At 34.7% G+C, this 17,141-nt stretch overlaps 1 protein-coding gene across 1 annotated transcript in view; it reads left to right on the top strand.

Annotated features, from left to right (window-relative positions):
* LRP1B (LDL receptor related protein 1B) overlaps positions 1-17,141 on the top strand; it is a 1,839,752-nt gene that overhangs the window by 196,048 nt on the left and 1,626,563 nt on the right. The gene's annotated exons all lie outside the window — the stretch shown is intronic.

The raw sequence follows: 17,141 nt of genomic DNA, 5'->3' as shown, positions 1-17,141 counted from the left end.
ATGTATATTTTAATTTCTTTTTAAGTAATAAAGAACTTAAAATACTATCATCAACTCTGTTTTATCTTTTATACCTTATTAGTGAAATATTTAAGTTTTATATTATTTTAATAAACTGTACTACATTGTTTGTTTATGTATAAAATCATGTTCAATGTTTATTGGTCATCACTTTCTTTTAGTGAGGATATACAGATGTTTGGCTTTCTTTGTCCTAAAATGTCTTTGTTTTCTTTTTGTTCATAAAATCTTCTAGATAGTTACATTTCCCCATACACTGAACTCCACTCTCTTTGGTTTTCATTTTTGTTGGAGAGAAATTATTTGTCTTGTCATTTCTTTATAGGTGGGATCACAATAGATATGGTTTCCTGTGACAGTCTTGACAATACCAGTCGTTTTGAAGTAGCAATTAATATTATTTCTTTCACTCCCAAACTTGCTGGTTTAGACAGTAAATTCTGTGGTCTTTCTACCTAGTTAATCTGGATTTTTTTTTTTTCCCTCTGGATTCCTTAAAGAACATTTCAGATAATTTTATTTGGATGACTCTACAGTTTCAATGTAGTGTACCTAAGTGGGAAATTCTTTATATGTATTTTCCTCCTTTGTTTGAGCTTCCTGATTCTGTGGATTGATATATTTTATCAGTTACAGAAATTTCTCAGTCATAATATTTTCTAAGAATGTTTCTGATCCATTCTCTGTTCTTCTTCTGGTAATTCAGTTAGCTTTTTCATCATCATTGTAGGCTTTATTGCTCTTAACATCCTTTCATATTTACCATCTCTTTTCTTAGCTGTATTTATGTAATTCCTATAGGTGTATTTTCCAATTCACTAATTCTCTCATCAACAGTAATCTGCCATTAGTAATCTAACTCTCCAACAGTAATCTGACTTACTAAAATGTAATTTTTCACTTCTAAAAAGTCTGTATATTTTTTCAAATATGCTTTGTTATTTTACAGATTGCTTTTTACTCATTTTTACTCCCTCTTGTTTCAGAATGTACAATATTTTTAATTTGTATCAGATAATTTCACTATCGGAAGTCTATCTTTATAACTCCCATCCTTCTATTTCTTGTTTCTGTCCATTCTTACTTACAGTGGCTTGTTTTCTTGTGAGATTAGTCATTGATTTTTTTAACACATGAGATCATATTACTCATAAATTTATGTATGGGAATTCTTTGAGGCTGAAGGACTGAAGAGATTATTTCAGAGAAAATTTTTAGAACCTTCTACAAGGCGATTACATCTTAGAAATACTTCAGATTCTATAGCCTGAGTTTTTGTTTGGTTGTTATATTTTTTTATTTTATTTTTTTAAGATTTTATTTATTTATTTGAGAGAGTGAGAATGAGAGAGAGTACATGAGAGGGGGCAGGGTCAGAGGGAGAAGCAGGCTCCTCGCTGAGCAGGGAGCCCGATGCGGGACTCGATCCCGGGACTCCAGGATCATGACCTGAGCCGAAGGCAGTTGCTTAACCAACTGAGCCACCCAGGCGCCCTGGTTGTTTTATTTTATCTTATTTTTCACTCTATTAGTAAATATACAAGCTGAAAACCCATGTCAGGGCAGGATAGTCGTTACGAATTTTCACTAGCAATATTCCCAATCTCCTTGCAGCTGGGGTTTATTTTGAGTTAATCTTTTATACTGATGATGTAGCCCTTTGGTTTAGTCATTCTATTGGAGGAGTAAAATGGTCTCCTTACGTAGACCTTTACTTTTATCTCTTGATCTTTATTCCCAGAGTACCTTTAAAGCAAAGCCAGCTTCGCCTTATTCACCAAATACTCACTTTAAGTGTGTATGAACTAGCACTCCCTTTAATTCTCTACTTTCCTGCATTTCCTTAGTCTTTGACCTCAGAGTATTACTTACAGTCTTACCAACCCTTTTTTTCAATTTTTTTAAAAGTAAGTTGGTTTTTTATTTTTTTCAAAGCTGAAATGCTGAACTTCTCATAGCAAATTAGAAAAAAAACCAAAATGGTTAGGGGCTCCTGGCTGGCTCTGTTGGTAGAGCATGCTGTGCTTGATCTTGGGGTCATGAGTTCAAACCCCACGTTGGGTGTAGAGATTACTAAATAAATAAATAAACTTGAAAGAAAGAAAGAAAGAAAGAAAGAAAGAAAGAAAGAAAGAAAGAAAAGTAAAAGAAGAGAAAAAGAATGGCAGCTATATTTTTCCAAAAAAATTTGTATCTAATGACTTTACTTCTTTAAAAATTTTTTTTCCTAAATATTAATGTATGTATACCTTCATCTTAGATATAGGCATTTGGACCTAGTTAAAAAGACAATGAAATAACTATGTGGGAATCCCCTATAGATATATTATACATAATATATCTGAAATAGCCAGTGGATTACTTTGATTTTGAAAAAATACACCAATAAAGTTATATTCCTATTAAATATTCTGATAGAATGTTTTTTATACTCAGTGTCCTTTTTAAATTCTACTTGCACTGGAAGAATGGAAACATAACAGCAAATTAACTATTGCATAAATTATCAGGAAATGAAAGGTCAAGTTTGCTAACCATACATTACAAGTCAAAACAAAAGGAATTGCATTATCATAAATGATTGAAGACCATGGTAATTAAGAATAAAAAAAAAACTATCATTTTTGAGACAGTTATCTTTCATTTTATATAGATTTGATAACCAACAGAAATTAATTCACATATTTGTTAGTTTTGGTAAGGCTGGTATATTCTTTTTAAAATAGAATTCCCTTCAAGAAACTGACCAAAGGTAGCTAAACATTTATGACTGAGGTATGAGCTATATAAATATTCTAAGATGGTCATGAATTGAAAATATGTATTGAAGTGTATCTGAATTTACATCATTTTTAAGTTTTGTAGTTAATGTTTTGTAACAACCAATACTTAGAATATAATTTGAAATTTCTTTTTTCTTATGAAATCTACTTACATAAGCATTACATGGCTTTTCTAAGAAATCTTTTATGTATGAGTCTGAATATATTTTATAGGTCTGATGGAAAATGTAAAATTGAGGGCTTACATGGATTAAGTAGGGGGACTCAAATGTTCAGAGGCCCTAAGTCATCACTTTGCTTCTTATGTTAATAATAGAATATCCTTTGCTTGTATTATGGTGCTTTACAATTGCAAAGTAATGAACAGCGTATTCTGTCATTTCTTAAAATGTCCTTCTTCTCAGGCTAAAATACTTTAATACCTTTAATGTTTAAAAACCAGTTATGGCTTTCTTAAAAAGAAACAGTTTTATTTAGGGAGTTGATGGTCTGATAAACTCATGACATATAAAGTACTACTGAAATGCCTACATCTTAGTTTCAGAATTAAAATTAACTCAGATAAAAATTGAAGCTGTCTTTCTGTTCAATATCAGATTTAAATAAATTATATGAATGTAACTTTCTCTCTTCCCCTAACTAGACTATTCCTAAACCAGTCCCCCTACTTCCTCTTTTATCGGGCAGTTATCTTCCTAAGGATAAAACTGATATCACTTTCTTCTCAAATACCTGTTAGCTTCCCATTGCTTACAGAAAACAACAACAACAAACAAACAAAAAACAAATGCCCTAGATTCGGAAATGATACAATCCGTATCTCCAGATTTTGTTGTTCTTGTTGTTTTGTTTTGTTCACATCACTGTCCGTCACATACCCTTTGCATTACCCTACTAATCTTCTCAAAGATATTTCTCAAAATTTAATTCATTTGAAATCAGGGTGTTTCAGCACAAAAATGCATTCCTTTTTGAAATATAACAACTTCAGGTATTTTTTCCTAGCTCTTTGTAATGTGATTATTCAGGTAATTGTCTAATTCCTTTACTCCTTTCCTCATGCACACCATTAGATTGTATACTTATATATCCTAAGATGTATCTTGCTCATCCTTATATCCTTCCAAGTACCTAGTTCTGCAGCGTGCCCATTGTAGAGTCTATCATAATCATTTCTACTTGGTACATAGGAAAATATGCAGGAAATTAGCCATAGGAATTATCAGAGTTCTTTAGACTTCTGCAGGAAAAAGAGTACATATATATTTTGCCATCCTCATGTACCATAACACATATATATTTAGGTGTGTTTGTGTGTATTGGTGATGTAAGCTCCAAGGAAGAGAAGTCGGCATGTTTAACAACCCAGAGGTGGGGAAGAACATGGGCTTCTAGGAAACTGGAAGGAAGTTTTCCTTTTAATGAAAGGCAGTTGTATAATGAGAAGTAGCTTGAAAATGCATTTGCTAAAAATGCCAAAATATAAAGGAGAGTGAATAGGGACTGTATCTTAATGAGTATGATAACATTTGGTAAATCTTTTTCTCTATCTGTAAAATGAGGGTTTGGCTTAAAAAAATCTTCAAATTCTTCCACTTTAAAAATGTCATGTGGAATTTGAGAAACAAGGGAGAGGAGCATAGGGGAAGAGCGGAAAAAATGAAACAAGACAAAACCAGAGAGGGAGACAAACCATAAGAGACTCTTAATCTCAAGAAACAAACTAAGGGTTGCTGGCATGGATGGGGTGGCTGGGTGATGGACATTGGGGAAGGTATGTGAATTGTTTGGTGAATGCTGTGAATTGTTTAAGAATGATGAATCACAGAGCTGTACTCCTTAGACAAATAATTCATTATATATTAAAAAAATTAATAAATAAATAAAATAAAAGCATTACCATAAAAAAAAAAAATGTCGTGAGCTTAGGGGCCTCTGGGTGGCTAGGTTGGTTAACCGTATGACTCTTGGTTTCAACTCAGAGCATGATCTGAGGGTCCTGGGATTGAGCCCTGCGTGGGGCTCCCCGCTGATCCGGAGTCAGCTTGTCTCCCTCTCTCTTTGCCTCTCCCTCTGCTTATGCTCTCTCTCTCTCAAATAAATAAATAAATCTTTAAAAAAATGTCATGAGCTTAAATTCATCACAAAAGAAGAAAGGAATACCTTTTTCTAAATTGTAGCCAAATTGATCTAAATCCCAAACCAAGAGGACGAGCTAATCACTGACCAAATTAACCACTTATCCCTTCTGCTGACCCACCATGCTGATTGGTATGCATTTTGGAGGATTGTTAATTTTCTCAAATGACTGATATTTGGTCTATCATTACAGAGCATTCTACTGCATAAATCAGTCAAGCAGTTCACTAAATATTCCCCGTGTGTCTTGGAAAGTGATGTACCTCCAAAGTCCCCAAGGAGTAACTTACTTGGCAGAGTCTTGTCCAATAATTATGGCATTTAGGACAGATAGATGTATTCTGTGCTGCAATGAGTCTCCCTTGCTGACTTAAAATGTCAAGTTTTGTTGTTAAAAATGTTAAAATTAAACTAAGGGGAATATAGTCTTTATAATGATGCAGCTCAAGTACTTAAAATCATTAATATCTTTTATAGAGGAACTGGTTGTAACTATTAGTTAGATTAATATTTAAAAGTCCCAAGACATTAGCATTGGCCAGAATTTCAGTGTTTTACAATCTTAGCAATTTTAAAATCTAAGATGTGGAGGCTTAAATGTGCCAAAATGTGCCACGTGTTTCTGGAAATGACATGGACACTTTGGAAAGCTCTTTTAGGCAATGGGTAGATAAAACAATTTTGTCTCCATTTTCTATAGTCAGCTGTTTCTGTGAGTTTTGGGTACTTATAATTCCTCTCTGGGCTGTTTTTGCTGTATTTACTATTATTTTTTTCATCTCTGGGTCACCCTGCCTTGACTATGAGCTCCTAGAAGGTAGATACTATATTTAACGTATCTCTGGAACCCAGATGTTAACCCTATGCTCAGTTCATGCAAAATCAGTATTTGTGAAATGAATGAAATGAATGCCCTTTCCACTTGCTTGTAATATACTACAAATGCCTACTTTATTTGTGTTCTAAGAAAAATATAATTTAAAGAAACCAGTGTATACCTGAGATTTAGGGATTTTTTTTTTTTTAAGATTTTATTTATTTATTTGTCAGGGAGAGAGTGCCCAAGTAGGCAGAGCAGCAGGCAGAGGGAGAGGGAGAAACAGGCTCCCCGCTGAGGAAGGAGCCCCATGTGGGGCTTGATCCTGGGACCCTGGGATCATGACCTGAGCCAAAGGCAGATGCTTAACCAACTGAGTCACCCACATGCCCCAGACCAAATCATATTCTAAATGTTGTTTCTTTATATGTTTCAGTGGCATAATGTTATTTTAAAAATACATGCATACATCCTCTATATACAACTTATAATACAAAGATTCCATAACTAAAAAATGAACTTCTGTGTAAAAACCTGATTTCTAAATGAGGAAAAGGGAATTTATTATGTTTAAGTCTAAGTATATATGAAAAAATTTGAAAATGGTAGGGTCTTTAAAAATTATTCAAATATTATTCTTTTCCTGAATTATATGATGGAAACCAGATCCTCTTATGGTAAGTCTCAGATCATATCTGGGCTTCTGGATTGGAAGTAATTATTTCCTATAATACAGAGTTGCTCCACTACCCCCTTTGGGGAGAATTGGTGACAACATGGCTCCTCTATGGTGAGCTGAATTTAGGCTTCCGGTGAACAGGAGAGGGGGACACCTAAAAGATGTTATAAAGTGATGCTGGAATTTCAGTTTGGCTAGTGGATTTAAAGACAAGATGTCAATTATCAAGACCATAGCTTGGGAAGATGAGGAAAAGCAGAAGCCACAAATATTGGTAGTAAGCAAAAGTCAAAAGATTTACAATTTTCCCATCAGACTTTTCAGGCTAGTGTAAAAGAGCCTCATCAATTACATTAGCCAATCACCATATATATTAGTCAGAGATCTTGGTTGCAACAACTGAAAATCCCTCCAGTTAATTAAGGTAGAGCAGTAATTGTGGAAATGATAGCTCAGAAAACTGACTGGAAGTTAGGAAAAGCAAATTAAAAAGGAATCAAGAGAATCATGTAACTGATTAGGACACCTCAACTGGACACTTACTACTCATGAGTAGCATTAATTGATGAATGTCTACCACACAATAGGAAAAGTATAATGAGCAGCAAAATCTGGGAAGGTTTTGCTCGAAAGAATCAAACACTCATTTAAAAGATGAAGAAATGTGTAGAAACAAAACTCTGTGAAATTATGGTTTACATTTTAGAAATTCAAAACTTTTTTCTTTTTAAATTTAGACTATGAGATAAAGGAAATAGTCCTGAGGATTATTGTTTTAATAGATTCTTTTTTTTTTTTTTTAAAGATTTTATTTATTTATTCATGAGAGGCAGAGAGAGAGAGAGAGAGGTAGAGGGAGAAGCAGGCTCCCAAGGAGCAGGGAGCCTGATGTGGGACTCGATCCCAGGACCCTGGGATCATGACCTGAGCCGAAGGCAGACACTTAACCATCTGAGCCACCCAGGCGCCCCCCTGTTTTAATAGATTCTTGTTCTCAAAATCCAGGACATTTACTCATGGTTCATATAGTAGGTGACTTTTTACAATAGTTTTTCTTTCTTTTTTTCCAGTTTTTTGTTTTTTAAATTCCAGTATAGTTATTAACATACAATGTTGTATCAGTTTCAGGTATACAACAATCCCATACATCACCTGGTGGTCATTAAAAGTGTACTCCTTAGTCCCCATCAACTATTTTACCCATCCTCCACCCAGCTCCCCTCTGGTAACCATCAGTTTGTTCTCTATAGTTAAGTCTTGATTTGTTTCTTTCTCTCTCTTTTTTTTCCTTTGATTGTTTGTTTTGTTTCTTAAATTCCACATCTGAGTGAAATTATATGCTATTTGTCTTTCTTTAATTGACTTAGTTCACATAGCATTAAGCTCTCTAGCTCCATTCATGTCCTTGCAAATGGCAAGATTTTTTCTTTTTTATGTCTGAATATACAAAGATTTTTCTATCAAACTGATTTATGACTCAGATAGATTATAGAAATAAGTCATAATATTCCTTCTAAATTTATTGTGATCTAAAGGCTTGTGGGAATCAATCAATACCTATTTATTGAATACAAAGGATGTACTATATAGTACGTAAGGTACTTTATAGAACCCCTACATCTAAGGGGTTTATAAATTAGTCAAAGAGGCAAAAAGTTATAATTCCAAATCAGGAAATAACAATGAACTACCAAAGAGTCACGTTAAAAATGTGACCACTGTTCTGGACCTGATTTTGCATCATGTATACATGTATTTCATTACCATTACAGTAAGAAATTTTGAAGAGAAAAATAGTTCATGTTGTTAGGACCATCACTATTTGGACTTAGAAGATTTTTTTTAGATTTTCTTTATTTTAGAGAAAGAGAACGCACGTATGAGTGGGGGTAGGAGCAGAGGGAGAGGGAAAGAATCTGGAGCATACTCTGCATGGATTGTAGAGTCGGGTGTGGGGCAATCTCATGTCCCCCATAACACAACCCTGAGATCACAAGCTGAGCCAAAAACGAGTCGCACCCTCAACTGACTGAGCCATCCAGGTGCCCTAGAACAAGGTTATTTCTGATATAACTCAATGCTTAGAAAAATTGAGCATAAGAAATAAGATGAAATTATATATTTAACAGAAATGCATGTTAATGCCAATGCGCCAGTTAGGTATTTTCAAATTTTCTATTAAATAAAGAGCAGTATGTGAATTTTGCTTCAAAATTGAATTCCAATGTGGGTTATCAAAGCAAGCCTTATGATACTGGCTTAAGGATTGTATGAAGTATGTAGGAGGTTGGGTGTGTGAAAAATGCTGCCCATTAAGAAATGAAGGTGGCTTGGGTTTTCGGTTATTTGGTTTGTTTTCTTCAGAGTTTGCAGGTCTGGAATCTTGCAAAATAGTTCCACTTGGGTGTGTAGTTTGTAAGAATTGTGCTCATGGATACAGTAGCAGAGAAAAAGGTCAAACCTTCTCCCTCAAGAAAACAGAACATAATAACCAATATATGCACTGAGCAAGTCACAAAACCTAAAACTGTGGAGACGTTTGTGAAAGTAACCTCTTCATTTACTTCCATCATGTGGAACCTATAGATACCATAGCTTCCTAATCACAGGATCTGCTGTACTTCTTTGATAATTTTCAGAACAACTTACATTTATTAACACTCCTCATGCATTTGTTATCTGTATGTGTTTCGAAATAGCATTCAGGTTAACTGAGAGGAGAAATTATTTCAATGTTGATTATTTTGTATATCAAGATGACATCAGTTATTAAAAAGGAATGAGCAAAATACTGTATATGATGATAATAATTTCCACTTAAATGCCTACTGTGCATGAGACACTCTAATGACTGGTTTCCCTGTGTTTTTTCATAAATCTTCACTATTTTCCTATCAGATAGAAGCTATTATCCTCCAATTGAGACTCAAAGGTGTTAGGTAATTTGCCAAGGTTACTCTACAAATAAATACAGGGCTAAAATTTATACTCAAGAAGTCCAAAGTCTGTACTCTTTCCACTAGGTTTTGTGGAGGTTACAAATGACCTAATAGATTGCCTTGCCCAGCAGAGCCAGAAATTGCTTCCAGAAGCATGTCTATATTAGCAGCATGAAGTTGATCCCTATGTGATAATTGTGCCATTAATGTAATAGAAATATCAAGCAGCTCAGATTTTTCTGACCCCAGGCTAAAGTGTAAAATGGGAGAAAGATAATAGTTTCATGCTGGTTTTAACTAGGGTCATCTCCAGGACATTGTCTAACCTAGACCTTGAGAATCAGATACAAGATTGTAGCCATCTTGTTTGATCTATGGGTATGACACATGTGGGTTTATGAATTCCTTTCCCTTTAGGTTAGTCAGTGTTTTGTGGAATTCAGATGGATTCTTTTTAACTCAATATTTGGTCCAGAGCAATGCTGTAGTAGTGGGGGTAGCATGACCTTCATGTGACCTATCAGCCTCTTATTTTATAATTTTATAATCTTATAGTCAAAAGCACAATCTTCTACTCCAAGAACTAAGTCAACTCTTATCCAGAAGAAAATATATAATTGTCCTTTTTGGAGTGTTTTGGAAAATATTTTCTTTCTTTCTTTTTTTTTTTTAAGATTTTATTTATTTAATTAATTGACAGAGAGAGAGAGAGGCAGCAAGAGAGGGAACACAAGCAGGGGGAGTGGGAGAGGGAGAAGCAGGCTTCCCGCTGAGCAGGAAGCCTAATGTAGGACTCGATCCCAGGACCCTGGGTTCATGACCTGAGCCGAAGGCAGTCGCTTAACCAACTGAGCCACCCAGGCACCCCTGGAAAATATTTTCTATTAGTCAATCAAGTTCAGTGAAATAGTTGATATTCAATAACACACACCACATAGATATTTTCAAATTAGCATATGAACTTAGATATATGTCCTATTAAGAAGGGAAAGAATTTATCAAATGGTGTAATCTTGATTTATTATTCTCACTAACACATTTGCCATTGTAATATCTATTCCATGTTGAAAAAGCCTGCTTGTCAGACTTGTCATATGCTGTTTGTATAACTGGTAATTATTGAATCAAGATGAATTATCCTCTATTTTTAAAGACTATAAAATAGACACCAACCAATTAATATAACTATTCTCTCATTCTTTGAAGAAAAAAGAGAAAAATCAATCTCATTTCAAAGTCATTTATCTATTGCCCTCCTTCCTTTTTACCCATCCCATAGGACTGTACATTAAAGCTTGTGATTCCACTTGTTACCATGAAAAGAAGCTTCCTTAACACAAGGTGTCATAGAATTCTCACAAAGCATTCTTTTCCTATGAATAGCTAATCACAGGGCTGAAAGATATTTGGGAGCAATGCTCAAATTTACTTTCTTTAACTTGACACTTTACAGATGAAACACTTCTTTTCCTCAGTTGGCTCATGCTAGAAATTAGATCAAGGGAAAGAAATGGCTGTTTAATCACCAGAATGCCTAAACTATATTTTTTGCTTTCCTTGAGCAAATGACTAACCACAGGTTAGTTCTGGAATTCCACGTTTTTTTTTTATTATTATTATCTTTTATTAACAGGGAACATCTTAACCAATGAATACAAATCATTTAACGTACTGTATGATTACTCTTTTTAGAATTTGTGCTCTTATTTTTTTTAATATTTTAGTTATTTATTTTGACAGAGAAAGAGAGAGCGCGAGCACACAAGCAGGGCAAGAGGCAGAGGGAGAGGGAGAAGCAGGCTCCCAAGGAGCAGGGAGCCCAATGCGGGACTCGATCCCAGGACCCTGGGATCATGACCTGAGCCAAAGGCAGACTCTTAAACAACTGAGCCACCCAGGTGCCCTGAATCTGTGCTCTTAAATCACTATAAATTCATGATTAAATTACCATAGAGGGCAACTAAAAATTTGCTTTGGTAGAAAACAATCCAAATTTTATACGCGTATATTTATATGTGTATATGTGTATGTGTGTGTGTTGTTTACATATATATTTTACATATAATGGCAATGAACAACTGTCTTAGAAATTCATATTAGCAATTTGTCATTATGACACTTTAGACCTTTCCCTCTTCTTGACATTAAAAAATTATTTTATAACAAATAAAATAAAGTGAATAGAAATAAAATAGAGATGGTGAGTCATTGTCCCTCTTGAGTTATTTTTTCAGAGCTGTTGTAACAGTTCTCTTCTGTCTTCATTTTTCTGGCTTATCTCCAATTTCTTAACTTCTAAATGTGTAGAACTCACAATTAAATAAACAATAAAAATAAAACAGTAGGAATAAGCAAAGAGAAATGATACTCTTTGATGGAGTAATAATGCTCTTTAACATCGCTAGGGATTCAAAGATACTGATCTTTACTTTCTTTACATATAACATCTCCTTTAGTTTCACAACTAGAAAAGGTGCAGGTATTACTTTTATTATTCATAATTTGTAGCTGCAAAAAAGGGGCAGATGAGAGCACCAGGCTTCACAGCTAAATCTGAGTAACTCTAGAGTTAATTTCTTGACTTTAATGAATCAATCCTTCTACAGCTGTTGATTTAAAGACAGAATTTTTTAATTTTCTAAATGGTCATTTTATTTTAAACATTTTATTTATTTATTTGAGAAAGAGAGCAAGCTAGAGTGAATATGAGCTGGAGGGGCAGAGGGAGAGGAACAAGCAGACCTCCCCCCACAACCCTGCCGAGCAGGGAGCCCAATGATGCAGGTTTCAATTCCAGGACCCCAGGATCATGACCTGAGCCCAAGGCAGACGCTCAACCAACTGAGCCACCCCAGTGCCCTAAATGGTCATTTTATGACATTTAGACAAATGTTTAAATATCATCTACATATGAACATAATAAAGGTAAGAATGGATAAACTGAAAAGGCACTGAAAAGGCAAAGATCAGTCTAAAGGAAAAGGAAAATGAGTGACAGAAAATACTTTTATAGAGCAATATATGATCTTAATTGTTATAGAAAGGTAATTTGATTGCTGTGAACTATACATTAAGTAGGGGGTGTCATTTTAACTGAAAAGTAAATAATTGTGTATGTTTTAGCCAGGTGGCTAAAGAAAAGGAGGCAGAATGTGCAAAGGCATAAATCCATAGGGTAAATGGTGCATGTAGAGAATAAGGGTAAGTTTGTTGTTAGTCATGTGGCCTAGGCAGGTAAGTGGGGCTCAGGTGATGAGTGCTGTGTTGTGTGTCCAGTGTATTTATTTCAACATATAGTTTCCATCATATTATACTATCGATCTGTGAACAACACTTTTTTATGATCTAAGATTTTTTCATTAACAATATTTCCTTTACATGGCAATGTGGTCAAATTTCAGAGACCTTAACTCTGTATTCTGACTTTAGATTGCTGGGTTTGGCTTCTGAACACTTCTCTGGATTCTTCTTCTTCTTTTTTTTTTTTTTTTAAAGATTTTATTTATTTATTTGACAGAGAGAGACACAGCGAGAGAGGGAACACAAGCAGGGGGAGTGGGAGAGGGAGAAGCGGGCTCCCTGCTGCGGGACTCGATCCCAGGACCCTGGGATCATGACCTGAGCCGAAGGCAGTTGCTTAACGGACTGAGCCACCCAGGCGCCCCTGGATTCTTCTTTACACTGCAATTCTCTTCATGACTTAAGGGTGAATCAAAGGATTCTTACGACACTCTTTTGGATGCGAGCTGACTTAGAAATTCCTTAAAAGTTTTTATGGTCTTTAAGACTACATGATAAATCCTGAAATGAATCTAAGTAAGAAAAATGTATGTATTTTAACATTTCAAATCCCCAATTCTAGGTTTTTACCGTTTTCTCTAATGATTAGGTTTAGGAATTGAGATAGAGTTTTTCTTTCTCATGATTCTTCATGGATTTTTGAATGGGATATTTGCTTGATGTTGAATTATATTATTTTTTAGAAGTAGGAAATATTTATTATAATTGGCAAATCGAAACAAATTAAATTCTTTTATTTATAATTAATAAGAGGCTTTAGGTAAAGTGGTAAGTTTAAAAATGCCAAGTAAATTTCTAAGCCATTGCAATGATTCTCTATACTAGGATAAACATAGAGTTGCAATGCTAAGATATATATAGGGAGAAAACAATTAAACATAAATCATTACAGTGATGCAAAGGCTATCATTCCTGAGAGACTTTATTTTTCAGTATGTGAATACAAACACACACACACACACACACACCCTACATTTTATTCACACACATGTATGAACCTTTGATATAAACATAATTTAAAAAAATCAGAATCTTCAGATTCTTAAATATCAATTTTCATAAGCTATATTCTACATATACAGTATAATTTAAGTTCTAGCAGAAAGCTTTTTTTTTTAAAGATTTATTTCTGGGGCGCTTGGGTGGCTCAGTCGGTTAAGCAACTGCCTTCGGCTCAGGTCATGATCCCAGGGTCCTGGGATCGAGCTCCCCATCGGGCTCCCTGCTCAGCAGGGAACCTGCTTCTCCCTCTCCCTCTACCTGCCACTCCGCCTGCTTGTGCTCTCTCTCTCTGTCAAATAAATAAAAAAATTCTTTTAAAAAATATTTATTTCTTTATTTGAGGGAGAGCACAAAGGGGAGGGACAGAGGGAGAGAGTCTTTTTTTTTAAATTTTGTATATTTATTTGACAGAGAGAGAGAGAGAGAACACAAGCAGGGGAGCGGCAAGTAGAGGGAGAGGGACAAGCAGACTCCCCGCTGAGCAGGGAGCCCGATGTAGGGCTCTATCCCAGGATCCTGAGATCATGACCTGAGCCAAAGGCAGATGCTTAACCGACTGAGCCACCCAGGCGCCCTGGGAGAGAGAGTCTTAAATAGACTCCACACTGAGTGCAGAGCCCAACATGGGGCTGGATCTCATGACCCCGAGATCATGACCTGAGCCAAAACCAGGAGTTGGATACGTAACTGGCTGCACCACCCAGGTGCCTCTATCAGAAAGCTTTTTAAAAATAAAATATTTTTCTTTTAAGCATATAATTTCATTTATTTTTTATAAAGATTCAAGACAAATGTGATTTACTAAAAAATTTTATATGCATAAAGCATGCCATTAAAATGCAGTTCTTTCATGGCAACAAGAAAAACCACCTTACAAGGATGAAAAATTCTAAGGGCATATTAAATGTGGAAGTGATTCTGCAGCCTCTAATGGAAGTAATTTGCTATTAAAAGAACAGAGCTTCCTGAAATAATGTTTTATACAGTTACACACTAGACATTGAAGTTTGGATATTTGGTTGTGCTCTTAGGGGTTGGATGAAAGAATACTCACAGGGCTCAATCAACATATGTAATTACATTCTCACAGATATTCTTGATTCATAAATTCTGATAATGTCAACATTAGAAGTAAAATTGTGTCATCAGAAAAGGAGAGGACAGATACTAAATGTTTAAAGGACAAGTGGAGATTTATGTTACTGTTCTAAGTCTATACATTAGAAAATATGAATCCATACTGTTACAATTGTAGGATTAATATGCTATTAATGACCAAGCTCCCTGTTCATTTTTTGGCATTCATAAATTAATGTAACCAGAATTTATGGAATATCTGTGATGTGTACATAGTCCTTTAAGCTGTAAGACTACTATACATATATATATATAGTTTATAATCTAAAAGTTTATAAGAATTATACCACATGGGGGAACCTGGGTGGTGCAGTTGGTTGGGCCTCCAACTCTTGGTTTCACCTGAGGTCGTTATCTCAGGGTCGTGAAATTGAGCCTGGTATTGGATTCTGAACTCAGGACAGAGTCTGCTTGAGATTCTCTCTCTGTCTCTCTAAAATAAATAAATAGAGTTGAGGGCCCATTTCTGGTTCTCTGTTCTGTTCCATTGATCTATGTGTCTGTTTTTGTGCCAGTACCATGCTGTCTTGATGATGACAGCTTTGTAATAGAGCTGGAAGTCCGGAATTTTGTTGCTTCCAGTTTTGGTTTTCTTTTTCAACATTACTTTGGCTATTTGGGGTCTTTTCTGATTCCATACAAACTTTAGAATTGTTTGTTCCAACTCTATGAAAAATGCTCATGGTATTTTGATAGGGGTTACATTGAATGTGTAGATTGCTTTGGGTAGCATAGAAATTTTAACAATATTTGTTTTTCCAATCCATGAGCATGGAATGTTTTTCCATTTCTTTGTGTCTTCCTCAATTTATTTCGTAAGTGTTCTATAGTTTTCAGAGTTCAGGTCTTTCACCTCTTTGGTTAGGTTTATTCCTAGGTATCTTATGGTTTTTTGTTGCAATTATAAATGGGATCAATTTGTTGATTTCTCTTTCTTCTGCATCATTGTTAGTGTATAGAAATGCAACTGACTTCTGTGTATTGATTTTATATCCTGAGACTTTGCTGAATTCCTGTATCAGTTCTAGCAGTTTTTGGGTGGAGTCTTTTAGGTTTTCTACACAGAGTATCATGTTGTCTGCCAAGAGATGCTGAACTCTGGAAAACAAACTGAGGGTTGTTGGAGGGGAGGTGGTTGGGGCAGAAGGGGTAATTGGGTGATGAGCATTAAGGAGAGGATATGATGTAATGAGTGCTGGGTGTTATATACAACTGATGAATCACTAAATTCTACCTCTGAAATGAATAAAAAAATAAATTTATTTAAAATTATTTTTTAATATTTAAAATTATTTTTTAAAATAATAATAATAAATAAATTATGCCACATGTAAAACTTCATGTTTGTTCATTTATTGTAGTGTTCTTAGATGAATTAGCCAATTGCCAATGACAAAAACCTAAACTCATCCTTTCTCCTCTTAGCACATTGAGTTTACCTCCAAATTCTGACAAGTCTATATCCTCATCATTCCCCATTTTCATCCCCTCTTTCCTATTTTCATTGCTGCTGTTAGTGTTTTGATAGAGAATTTTAATAGACAAATTGGGGAGAAGCAATTAAAGATGAACAATGTCTTGAAATGTCGTCCTAGCCTTGATGCTAAGCAAAGTGGGTAGTAAGTAGATTTTGAACCCTGAACCAGGGTATATTTTCCAGAAGGAAAATTCAGGGCTCTTAGAGTACTTGCTTTAAAACACAAGTTGAGAGGCCAATTAGAGATTAGTATGAAGATAGGAAGAGGTTTCTGGGTCTCTCTTTTTCATATTTTTCTATTGAACTTACTTTGTGAAATAGTTATATGATATTCCTGTAAGGTATTTCATAATAAAAGTTCACATAGAATAAATAAGTCACTGGGTACTTGCATATCCCAACAGTAAAATAAGCTAGAAGTGAAAGCATTTTATAAACTGCCAAATGATATTCAAATGTTAGTTATTCAAAAACAAAAACACAACAACCGAAACTTATGGGATGCAGCAAAAACAGTTCTAGAAAGAAGTTTATAGCAATAAATGCCTACATTAGGAATAAAGAAAGATCCCATTTAAACAACCTAACCTCACACCTCAAGGAATTAGAAAGAGAAGGAAAACTAAGCCAGAAGTTAGCAGAAGGAAGAAATAATAAAGATTAGAGTAAATAAGTGAAATAGAGATTAGAAAGAAAATAGAAAAAAAAAAGAAACTAAGTTGGTTTTTTAAAAGATGAGCAAAACTGACAAACCTTTAGCTACACTAACCAAGAAAAAGACAAAGAGGATTCAAATAAACAAAATAGTAAATGAAAGAGAAGGCGTTATAACTGACATACAGTTATA

This window comes from Mirounga angustirostris, unplaced genomic scaffold (assembly GCF_029215605.1).
Source record: "Mirounga angustirostris isolate CCGP_5_RB_7025 unplaced genomic scaffold, mMirAng1.0.hap1 SCAF_3, whole genome shotgun sequence".
In the NCBI taxonomy this organism is placed as follows: Eukaryota; Metazoa; Chordata; class Mammalia; order Carnivora; family Phocidae; genus Mirounga; species Mirounga angustirostris.
Note: the sequence above shows the minus strand (reverse complement) of the source record. Positions and strands in the feature narration are given on the sequence as shown.